Raw genomic sequence first — 10463 nt, 5'->3', positions numbered from 1 at the left:
TCCTTTTCGATAAGAGACATTTAAAGCAGCCAAGGGCCGGACCTAGATTTTGTGCAGTTCCCCGTTCATCAAAACACAAATCATCTGTAATCCAAAAATATTCAAAATATTCTGACCTAATCACTTAGTCGACACAGCCAGTCAGCGACGTGTGTTAGTGCACTCTTTAATTCTGATGCATGGACGAGCTCCTGCGACGTGGCGGCAACAGGAACAGTGCTTTGTGGTGATGCAGAAGGCCCAGAGGTAGCACTTAATTATCTCAGCAATGCATCTGAAAAGAAAGAGGAGTATGATTCCAGAAGTAAAAGTAAAAACATCCTCTCCATGTAAAATACACAATGAATTTTCTGAGATGCAACTGAAATCAAATGGAAATGATCTAATTTAAATCCAAGATTCAATGAAGCAATAAACTTCAACAGTATATGGAAATGCAATGTTGATGCTAATTTGACAATAATGTGTACCGTTATGTAATGACCTCGCATCGTTGATTTGTTTTTGCTAGTTTACAGTTTTTCTTGATTGTTTTGACCTACTTAAAGAAACTGGGATCCACTCACTTGTCATCACTATCTCAGTAGAGCAGAAGACATTTCTTGCAACTGTATCACCCATTTCTTATTGGTTTGACACATCTTACTCAACTTTTTACAACAGTTAACACAGATGTCACTCAAGCAGACCAAAAGTCATTGTTTTAACCATCATTTTATTTTTATTTACTTAATTTCTTATTCTCTGACAGTTTTAGCTCACATTTACAGTATTTATTTTTTTTTGGTAATATATACAGTATGTAGGTTTTCAGTCACAGTTCAATAGAAATGTCATGCAATCAAAAAAAATTTGCATCAAACCATTTTTGATGCTGGAACAAACTTTTAGTGATAAGGAATATTTTGACACAGCCTAGAAAAATGAATGCCACTGTCATGAAAGTGATGCAATAGGCTTCAGTAACAAGCAATGGTACAATTAAGGGACAAGTTGTCCCTTAGTTGCAAATTGTATTGTTTGAATATTTGCTTTTGTTTCATATTTTAAATGTTTTGGCACAGCTGCAGCCTAATGCAAACAAAATGTGTTAGTTTGACCATGAGTGCCTGTGACTGTATTGAAAATGTGCAGTTTGAGTTGACAGCTGAATGAACGCAAACAAGCAACATTGGCTATGCTGCCGATTAGCTCCGTGTTTGGCTAGCTAGCCTAGCTGCTACACTACACTCTGCTAAAGCAACAGGTAATTTAATCCCATTAGATTTCCTTTGCCTCCATTTCTTTCATGTTTTCCCCCCAGTCTTCTTTTGTCGTATTTTCTTCCTTGGACATCCGACATGACGCTTTGACATGGTGTTTCTGAAGTTACATGCTTTACGAAACTCACCCCCCTTAACCCTCTTACCTCTCCCCAAAGCGCCCTTATCAGTGAGTAGCAAGCAGTAACCGAGCAGAGAAAGTGCGCGAAGGGTGCAGGAACAAACCAACTAGAAGAGAATAGGGGTGGAGGGGCTAACCAAAAATATTATTTTTAGATGCAGTATTTAACAGTTTTTCCTATCGCAGTTTAATTAGAGACGAGTTTTTTTTGTATTAGGAAATTTAAAAATAACCTATTAGTTTTAAAAGAAATTGTTTTTTTTTTCTCTTACTATTTTTATGGCACCCCCTAGCTTCCTGGCGTCTTCAGCCTTTATTTATGCTGCTTAAAGCTATAGGCCTGTAGCTGAGCTTAATCAACCAGAGCCACCTCTAATGATTGCTAAATATGTATTTTTTAAATTTAGTGATCACGTCTTTGGCATCCTTAGCATAAGAAAGACGAGACCAGACGCTACAGTGAGGATGTTATGTTTAATGTTCAGCAAACAGTGCATTCGTGACTATGAGTCATGAAGAAATTAATAGCTGAGTTAACAGGAAAACAAGAACAGGTCCCTTGACATCAACATCACTCCAACTATTTTGATGCTAACAGCTTCATCAGTGCTGACAAAGCTTCAGCTTGACACTGCTTGAAATTAAATAATGTTAGATCCACTGTTTTACTAATTATCTAAAGTAATCGAATAGATTTTTTTTTTTTGACAAGTCCAAAAACTGTTACAGTCTGGTTTAACTGATGTTAAGTTCCCGTAATGAATGGCAATGCTGGAACGTCACTTGAAGTGCAAGAAATTAGGCAACAGTGTGGTGTAGAGTAAGTTTAACTAGTTGTTAGAACTGAGTGATTTCCTTCTCCACAAAATATAAGGCCTCCGCCTCCTCTAATATTTGTCCTTTACCATACCTTAGAGCAGGGTGTCAAACTCCAGTACTCAAGGGCCACAGGTACAAAACACTGGAATGAAATGGCTTAATTACCTCCTCCTTGTGTAGATAAGTTCTCCAGAGCCTATCTGAGCGTCTAATTATTCTATCCAGGTGTGGTGCAGCAGAGGCCCATCAAAAAGTTGCAGGGCAGTGGCCCTTGAGGACTGGAGTTTGACACCTGTGCCTTAGAGTTAATTTCTCAATTTTATTGATAGGAAGACTCTGAAAACCAAAATGATTTTGAGATCTGATAAGAAACTGAAAGCTGAAAATTAATGTGGCTTAAAGGCATTTTAAATCAACATTAAAGAGAAACTAACTTGTATTCTGAAGGGGAAAAAAAAAACATATTCAGTTTCTCCATGATGCAAATACACAGACTATCATGATCTTGCAAGGTAGGGAAGAATTTTAAAAGTTACAAACATTTTTCATGTCTTTCTGTCATGAAATGAAGTTCAGGGTCTTTTCTTTTTGTATTGCTGCTTTTCAAAATGAAACGCTCATCTTTGCTTTAACAGAAACCTTGTTTCTCTGGAACTTGTGTGCTTCATATGAGAAGCCTGTCATCCAGAAGAACGGCGTTACACAAGTCTTTTTATTCCATCACCTGTGTTCTACATGTCTCTGCATTCTTGCAGTTTATACTGTCATGCAGGGGCAATGACATTCGCCTCTATTAGGAGCCTAAATTTAACATGAGCAGCAGCTGTGCGATGACACGCAGGGCCGATTGATGAGTGCCAGGTTCCGTTAAATACATGTTTTATTTTTCTACAGATTTAATGGCGTTGATTATATCTAGGTCAATGTTTCTATGAGATCCTATGCTGAATAAAACACAAATACAAGTGAAAAGAGCGTCATGTAAAAGTTCGTGTGAAAAAGATTCTACACAAAGGTAGAATTTGCGAGCACATACACTATGCACACAATAAACACAGTTACTCACAAAGGCACATTCTGGTTGGTGAATCAACAATTCTACATTTAGAAGCCTCCAGAGTGTCTAAGCTGCAGGATGCACGCCTGGAAACTGGGTCAACCAAAGCCTTAAATGCAGTCTTCTTCTTTTTTTTTTAATTCAGAGTAATTCTTTTAATCTTCTACATCTTGCATTTGAATGTGACACCAAAGAATATGCTGAGGATTATAATAAGCCCTCACTTGAGTACTGTCTGAACAGATATGGTGGCCATGACATACAAAAGTGTGGTAAACTTCACCAGTTTGGTGTTTTTTCACAGTATACAGAGCAGCTTAATGAATTAATATTTAATATATATTCATCGTAGGTGTATTACCGTTCTGTAATGATCATCAAATATCCAAAAGCATTTTAAAAATCTTTGCTAATGTTTTTTAGTAGACCTCCAACAGTTTTGTCGACATGTGGACTGTCTCATCAAGAAAGGTAAACTTGAGAGATGACAGCAGTGGTGTGATCTCTCATGTTGTGGTGCACACCCCAAACATTTTACCCCCCTCCCATGTCAGTTAATTAGGTCATCCTCAGCGGGGCTGTTCATGTAGCCCCCAGAACTCTCAGAGACGGTTATTCTTCTTTGTGAGGTCTGTGATCAACCTTAAAACACAAGTAACTTGACAATAATCCTTAGCTTCTATACTGGAGTTTAGCTAAAACAAGTTTGTCAAGTATTTTAACACCTTAGCCATTAAACCATGTATTTCTACTTTTGACAGTTTTGTCAGGTGTCGAGTCATATGACAGGACCATGACATGATATTTATGTATTAAAAATGTAATTTTAAAAAGTATTTGTTAAAATTCTAATACGAAATGCAGAAATAAAGTTGTTACAGCAGCTGTGAAAAGGTCTGAAGTGCTGCTATATGATAGAAAGTGCTGAATGAAAAGATAAATCAGAAACACATATGTAGTACCGTGAACTACATTGTGGCTTTGGTTTCTGTTCCAGTTTATTTTGATCAAGTTCTTGGTTCACATTTACTTTCTTGATTTATTCTCTGCTGTTTACATTTTTTGAGGTTTTACCTTTTCTGATCTTGTTCCTTCTTTTCCTGTCTGTGGGTTCCTTGATAAAACAAAAAACATGAGCTGTATTATTTGGCAGATCTGTCTTAAAGTTGGTGTCTATATCTTTTGGAATTCTGTTTGATTCTTTTTTTTTTTCGTTCTTTATGGATACCATCTATTGTAAGCAGCTGCAGGATATTCAGCCTTTTCATCATTTTGTGCTTCTAGTTTTTTTGTTTTGTTTTTGTTTAGTTTTTTTATTTGTTTTTCTAACTTATTTTGAAAATAAAAGGACCTGCCTACCATGAGACTCTGCGTTCCAACCCCAAATCCATTAGCAACTGCCTAGGGGGTGTCTTATTTTTACTTTAACAGCAAATTAAATGCAGTTATTTGAAAAACAAACAAAATCTGTGATGGGAAATATGTAAAAAAACAGAAAAAGCAGCAATAACCTGGTTCCATATGTCTGCACTGCACACCCTTAAATTAATCTTTAGATTCAATTCCAGCATTTTTTTTCTTTTTAGCACACACCTGCCATCAAAATTAGGGAATGTGTTCAGCTGTAGGTTTTGCTCTACTTACATGATTTTCTTATTAACTGCTAATTTGCATCCTTAAATTAAAGCCAGAGTTTACAGGGAGATTACAATGGACCAAAAAAAAATCAACATTTTATACATAATAATGTGGCACAGGCATGTTCTCCCTGTGCATGCGTGGGTTTTCTCCGGGTTCTCCGCCTCTCGCCCGGAACGTGAGCTGGAGATAGGCACCAGCACCCCTCCCGACCCCACTGAGGGACAAGGGTGAAGGAAAATGGATGGATGGATGGAATGAGGCACAGAAAAGACAGCCGTCAGTAAATAGAATATGGCAAAACGTGACGTTACAGATAAAAAGACAAGGCAGAAGCTGGTCTCAGGAACTGCAAAGAGACTGAGACTGAATGAACTGTAGGATGACCTTTGGTAAGTTGTGTTCCGCGGATGGCTACAGTCTTCCATGTTATTCTCTATTTGTCTAAATAAAGAAATGGATTTGAAAGATGGCAGAAGCCTCTGAAAAAAAGAAATAAAAATAAAGCCCAGTCTTATATAAGAATATGTTAAGTTTGGATGAAAGCGATCTAGCACGATGCCAGTTTTCTTTTTAAAGTGTTATGATGAATGATTGCCTTTTTATATATGTGTTGCTTTTATGTGTTTTTTGCGGGACACATTATATAAAGCAATTTTTATCTTATCTCCTGAGCAAGCCTTAAGTAAAAAAAATCTGCTGAATATGAAAGCTGTCAGATCTCTACTTTGTCAGCACAGTGATGAATAAAAGGCCTTTGTTAAAAGATCAGACACTGAAAGCCATTAGGAAATTAGATCTGGATATTATGAGTCTATATATCAATAAAAAGCTGCTCTAAATGTTTGGAAAACAGAATACAAGGAGCAAATATGAGCCAACATTAAGTGCATCTGCAGAATTCAGACAATCTTTGCCAAAGAATGCATTAAATACCGTTGAAGATGTTTCAATAAAATTGCAGACAAATTATTTAACTGCTTTCAAACAAAACTTTAAGGGGTAAAACTGCACATTCATTACTGTTTTGTAGAAAAATCTTTGCATCAGAATCACTACAGACTTCGACCAGTTTCCAAATACTAAAACTCACCTTCATGCGTTGAAATTTCAATAAGCAGATATGACTTTTAGTTCCTGTTCTGCAATTTTCAGGCACTCTCGGGAGTACAGCAGCATCAGGTTGCGACTCTCATTTATTCTCCCTGATGCTGTAGATTAATCTGAATGCTTTCATTTCCATGGTTGTTTGCAATGCTGCATGTTAGCACTGTTTAATTGAGATGTCCAGCTCTTCCCTCGTGTCCCTTCCTGACATTTACTGGCGCGAGGATGAAAAAGAAAATTTGCATATCAAACACGAGTTAAACAGTTCTCCAGAGAAAATCTTTTTTTTTTTTTTTGTCTCTCCATGGATGTTTTCTCTGTTGTTTATTGTACTTCTGGGTAATGATGGGTTGATTATGTTAAAATAAATGTGTCAGAATTGTTTACTGCAGGAGAAGTAAAAAGCTACAAAGATCTGAAGGAGGCTCTTTTGGCACCAAACGGAGATCCTCGTTTGATTTCATTGCTACAGGCAGAATGTGTTGTTCTCTTAAAGTCAGAATGCCCCATCACACGTGGCAGGATCCTCCTCCCACCTCTCATCACTGCTACTCGCTTTCATAAATAATTAAAGATTTAATATGTGATATTTTCAAAGGTCAGAAGCACAACAAAGAGAGATAAATGCCATTTTTTTTTCTTTTGCAGGAGAAGCACATTTGGTCATGTATCCACAGTGGGTTTTGTTTTGTTTTTGGTTTTGGTTTTTACCTTGAATCAGCTGAATCATAATGTATGCATAACAAGGACAAGCGAAGATGACCAGAACCAAGCATGTTAAATGTAATATTATTAAAAAGAAAGCTTATGAATGCTTAATAACTTTTTTTTTTTTTTTTAAACTCTGTAGCAATGATGCAGAGAAAAAGTGTCCATGGGAACCAGAGCTGCCAAGTAGAACAGTATAACATCAACCTGGCTGCAGGTTCAGGAAGAGGGAGGCCGTGCCCACATTCATGCATGAATATCTCCATCGCGCTTTAAATGGCTGCGCTCCTGATGGATTTCCTCTTCTGATGCATTATCTATGAGGACTGCTCCCTGCATTAAAATGCAGCCTTGATAGAAAGAATTTAACATTTCTTTCTCTCCTCTACCTAGTCAATGCTTTTCTAACCAATAGAAAAATTAAAGACACTTTAATCTTTAAACAGGGAGTCACTGATATGTTTCAGAACTTGATATGTTGAAAAGAACATGCTGAAGTCTGAAACAAAACGTATGTTGTGTGCTTTTTCTATCAACTGCACCCTTTAGAGGTCAGTGGATCATCAGCATCCATCACCTCAACCCATACCTTCACAGGGCAGGAAAAAAAGGAAGGGAAAAAAAAAAGTAAAGTTCTCATAATATTTAATCTCTCTGAATAAAAAAAAAAAAGCTTTTCTAACTCTCTTGCTGTTTCTTTTCTTACTGAGTCCTGGTTTGCCGATGTCGAGCAGAGTTCATCAGGAGTTGCTTACCTTGACCCCAGACAAATTTAAAGGTAAAATACCCCAGCTTCAGTTCGTCTAATCTAGGATTAGTTTTTCCTTTTCATAAAAAGTAGAATAAATAAAAAAATACATGTTAAAAAATACTTCTATAAGGAAAAGGAAAAATAGATAAAACACTCTGTTGGGTAAGTAAATGTTTCTTTAAATTTCACCAGGGTGATGAGGATATGATCTCCTGATCTATTGTACTATTAAGCTGTGTTTTTATTTTCTGTGATTATTATTGACAGTCATGCTGATTGTCAATAATAATGGGGTGTACTTTGGGGTGTTCAAAGATTCATCTAAGTTAAAATAGATTTTTTTTAAAAGTTGGTGAAAAACTAAACAATTCCCAAAAACTATACATTGATACAAAATTCTGACAAGAATCGCCCTCATCAACCCATTAGAATCTATCTTCCCCTATTTTTGGCCCAGTCTTGAAATTTCAGCTCATGTGTCTAGTTCAGCGGTGGTTGAGTACAGTCCCTCCTTACCCTGATGGTGTCTCTGAGCGTGAACATCTTGTATTTCTGGAAACTTATGGAAAGGTTGCATTTCTGAAAGTTAACAGCTTGGGAAGAGACTGGGTTCCTTGTAGCCTCACATCTGGTTCTTCTCAAATCTTTGTCATTTGGGCCTCATTGACTATTTGAAACAAAATGTTTGATGGTTCTGTGATAATCCCCCCAATGACTTGGCAATTTGTAGTTTATGAATTCAACTCTTGTTGATTCTCTCATGCCACCCAACTGATAAAATGTGAAACTTTTTTTTTTTTTCACTTGGAGGATGTTTCTTTCTTAGTTTCTGGCATTGTCTTTGTAAAAACACCTGCTCTTCCTTTCCTTGTAATCTCCTCTAAAAAAAAAAAAAGTATCGGGTGCTGTCAGAAACAAGAACTCCATCTTTTATGTTGTAAACAAAGAAAGTGAAGAACTTTGATTTGATGTTGTTTGTTGTGCAGCACTCAGGCGTAGCATGAAAAGGAAAGAAGGTTTTGTTTTAGGAATATTTTTACCAATATATTCTGTAGTTGCTGTATGTGTGACATTGTCCCTGACAAACATTGCTTTTCCACCACAGTTTTGCTCTAAAATCCAATTAAGTTTCAAATGTCTTCTTTCGTTTTGGCATTTACCAGAAGCTGTTTGTCCTGCTTCTCTGTGTTCTCCTTTGTTGGCACAGACTTTAGAGATTTTTTTTTTTTTTCTGAGAATAAGTGGTTATTTGTGTGAAATGCTTTGAGGTGGAAACAGTGGATGTAGACACTGTGCGCTGTGGCTTGCAAAAACCTTGAACTTTTCCACATTATGTCACATTACAACCTCAGCTTAGAAACCACATTGACATATTTTAGTGGAATTTCAAGTGATGCACCAACTCAAAGCAGTTCATAATTGTGATGCATGTGTATTTAGACTCATGCACTCTGATACAGCTAAATGAATCCTTCAGAGGTCAAGAACTGTCTGGTACATGCTAATTGGTTACTAAGACATGGACGTTCACGTGAAGCTATAGGCTAGGCATATATAAAAACCAAAATCACATATGTGGAGGAAAACCAGCAGCATTAGCTAAATCTGGAGCAATCCGTGAGGGGAACCTGTCAGAGGCTGCAGAAGATTTAAGTCTATGCAGAGATTCCCGCAGGACAATGGGGTTAAACATACACTGAGTTTAGAGTTTAGAGTTGCTTATGGCTAAATTGCGGGTTTTGATGTCTTCGATGTTTTTAATGCTTTTATCTTTACTTTTCATCTAGTTATTAACTTATTTTTATTTCTCTGTCACACTGTCTAATGTTTTTATCTTTTTTAATCTTTTTCAAAATGTCTTACTCTTTCTCACTGTTTAATCAATGTCACATGGTGTTTTTATTTTAATTATGTAAAGCACTTTGAAATGCCTTGCTGCTGAAATGTGCTATACAAATAAAATTTGATTGACTGATTGACTAAGAGGTTGAACAGAATGGTTTAGATTAGAGGTGTTTGGATAAAGTCCGAGTTGAGAGACCAAAGTAAAACAGTGAATCTGTGTCAAGACTTGAAAGCTGATGTTCATAGAGACTCCATCCAGTTTAATTGAGTCGGAATCAGCTGATAGAGACACATCCACATTAACAAAGGGACTGAATAATAAAGTGGTATCACACTCTGATTTAAATTTTTTAAAGAAACGTTGAAAATTTTCCTTTGAGTTCACAATTGAACACTGGTATGTTGATCTATCACTTAAAGATACTTAGTTTATGGTTATAACATGACAAAATATGAAAAAGTTCCAAGAGGTATGAGTAGTTTACTCAAGCAGCAGTTCATCATATTGAACTGAAAGTTGAAATAAAGTCATGGAATAAAATGACGAAATAACAAAGAGTTTTACGTTGTGTTTTGTGTGTTTGCTTTTCACATGACGCTAAACTGGTTTCTATGGTTCTAATGGGTGTTTGCCTGTCAGGCGTCATGCCTGGCTTCCCATGTCTGGAGCTGCCGCTGCTGTTAACCTCCGCTCTGCCTTCCAGTTAATATGTTTCTGTCAAGCAGTAAACCCTGGTTGGCAGGCCCAACACAGCCAGGCTTTCTATTAAACATTCATGAACTGCATTGCAGTGGCACCAATGCAGAAAGGTCACTCAACAATGATCGGTTTGACTGGCTAAAGCTCTGAGCAAAAATATATATATGTGCGTGGCCATAAAATAAAATGCTCCCCAAAGATCCGGTGGCCCTGATCCTTTCATAGCGGGAAGAGAAATCCCTTCTCACACAGAACCAACACAAACATCTCGGATCAAGATAGTCATTATACAATTAGAGTCAAAGTTCACACAACAGAAAATAAAAGGAAATGCATTCATATAGGTAGTGTTAGGGATTTGTCAAAGCCACAGATTTAAAAGAAGAAGATTAAATCTGCTTTGTGAAGAGTATTATTTAACCTTAAAAATTAAATAAAAATATTTCCAGAAGAAA

The sequence above is a fragment of the Poecilia formosa genome, unplaced genomic scaffold (genome assembly GCF_000485575.1).
Source record: "Poecilia formosa unplaced genomic scaffold, Poecilia_formosa-5.1.2 Scaffold15, whole genome shotgun sequence".
NCBI lineage: Eukaryota > Metazoa > Chordata > Actinopteri > Cyprinodontiformes > Poeciliidae > Poecilia > Poecilia formosa.
The sequence above is the reverse complement of the archived record's forward strand: the minus strand, read 5'-3'. Positions refer to the sequence as shown.